The sequence below is a fragment of the Oratosquilla oratoria genome, chromosome 28 (genome assembly GCF_046742065.1).
Source record: "Oratosquilla oratoria isolate Oo_2021 chromosome 28, ASM4674206v1, whole genome shotgun sequence".
Taxonomy (NCBI): domain Eukaryota; kingdom Metazoa; phylum Arthropoda; class Malacostraca; order Stomatopoda; family Squillidae; genus Oratosquilla; species Oratosquilla oratoria.
The window spans coordinates 7,958,667-7,961,166 of record NC_134804.1 but is presented as its reverse complement, the minus strand read 5'-3'; positions in this window follow the sequence as shown (position 1 = coordinate 7,961,166).

Sequence of the window (2,500 nt, the reverse complement as noted above, 5' to 3'; positions counted from 1 at the left end):
ATAGGAGTGTTTGTTCCAGTGCTTCAGTAGGGAGAGCTGTAGATAGGAGTGTGCCTAGATCAGCTAGCGTGAGCCGTAGGCAATTCAGAGCTGTAGGAGTAGTTTCAGCTAGCGTGAGCCGTAGGCAATTCAGAGCTGTAGGAGTGTAGCGTGAGCTAGCGTGAGCCGTAGGCAATTCAGAGCTGTAGGAGTGTAGCGTGAGCTAGCGTGAGCCGTAGGCAATTCAGAGCTGTAGGAGTGTAGCGTGAGCCGTAGGCAAATCAGAGCTGTAGGAATGTGTGTAGAACAAATACTGCTGTATCTTTTTGTCCCCAGATCCGGAGGAAGGAGACATCGGGTTTTTTTTATACAGTCACATCTACATACACACACACACGCACAGACATTCGACACTTATATGTCATGCCATATTGGTCACATTAGCCACAGCTTCTCGATCTTGCATAAGGAGTTTTCCCTCAAGGAAAAAGAAAGATCCTGAGGTTTTTCGCTCATACCGCAAGATCGAGGTAGCAAGGCTAGATATTTTAGGCACACATGACAACTCGCGACCCGCGTCGCGAGTTGTCCCGACGATAGAGGACTGTCACGTGGGTCACGTGACGAGACTTGGGAGGCTGCTGGCGCGGACGCCTAATCATCCACTGACCACGTGATTTGGCGAGACGAGACTTGGAAGGCTGTCGGCGCGACGCCTCATCATCCACTGATCACGTGATTTTGGCCGAAACGAAGCAAGAAGGAGTGGTGGTGACCCAGCACACCTGGCCGGCCGAAATCGTGGCGTGAGGTCAGGCTTGGCTCAGTGTTGCCAACTGTCCCTACGAGGTCTACTGCTGTGCGCATGCGCACAGCCATGCCCTTCCACTCTCCCTCACCCTCCCAGATGTATAAGAGGAGCAGGACGGAAGGAGGACACACACCTTACGGCCGCCTGCCGTTGAAGGCGGACCCCCCCCCCCCTCCCCTCCCAGTTCCACGGAGGGAGGGCGCCGGGACAAAAGGAGACCACGAGGGACCAGGAGACACACTACTACGGCCGTCTGCCGTTGAAGACGGACCCCCCCCCTCCCCTCCCAGTTCCACGGAGGGAGAGCACCGGGAACAAGGAGACCACTAGGAGCAGGATACAAAGAGTGGTGTAGGACACAAGGAGGAGACGCGCGCCCGTCCAAGGACACAAGGGGACTCGTCCGAAGAAGGAGACTACGCTCGAGGAGATCCTCGCGCCCGCAGTGCGAGGAGTAGTTTAGTATATTTAATAGTCTGTAATCTTGTAGACATCACGCTGGTGATTTTATATTTTATATGTGTGGAGTTGTAGATAGGATAGTGCTCTGTGTTATCCAAATAAAAACACGTGTTGTGTTACCTTTGTTTCTTTCTCTCTCGCCCGAATTCTCAATAATACCGAGTATACAAAAACTTTTATTTGTACCCCCCTGACAATATTAAATGAATGATTATACACTAAACTAGCCAAATTGCTGCGAGCAAATGATTATTTTGATTTTGATAGAATTTGTGGAGAAAAGTTACAAGTATCGATATAACTCAATGCAAAATGTAACAAAAATAAAATGTCAAGAAAGTAAGAAAAAATAAATAAATTTGAGGAGAACGACGCCCTTTGGAAAAAAATGTACTTATCCAAGTAGCCTGGTTTATGGTGAATATATATGGTTTTGGGAGGAGTTCGTGAACAAACAAACAGACAAACAGCCACAGGCACTTTATTATAGTAGATAAAGATGAAAGATAGTTATCCAAGCACCTTGGATTATAAGGTTTCAGAATATATATGGTTATAGGGGTCTATCTGCAAAAACCTAGGAGGAGTTCATGAATAATCCCTAACCTAACCATACCCCACCTAACTTTAACCCTTAACCCTAACCAAAATATTTTTAAATGAAATATAGTTATCCAAGTACCTGGAGTGATAGGGTATCAGAATATATATGGTTATGGGGGTCTATCTCCAAAACCAGACAGACAGACAGACAGACAGACAGACAGACAGACAGACAGACAGACAGACAGACAGACAGACAGACAGATAGACAGAAAGACAGACAAAAGATAGTTATCCAAGTACCTTGGGTTATAAGGTTTCAGAATATATATGGTTATAGGGGTCTATCTGCAAAAACCTAGGAGGAGTTCGTGAACAATCCCTAACCTAACCATACCCCACCTAACTTTAACTTTTAACCTTAACCAAAATATATTTCTTAATGAAATATAGTGATAGGGTATCAGAATATAAATGGTTATGGGGGTCTATCTCCAAAACCCTAGGAGGAGTTCGTGAACAAACAAACAAATAGACAAAGAGACAGACAGACAGACAGAGGCCACTACTTTATTATAGAAGATACTAAGTGCTGAATACTAAATACTAAATACTAAATGCTAAATACTAAATACTAAATACTAAATACTAAATACTAAATACTAAATACTAAATACTAAATAGTAAATAGTAAATAGTAAATAG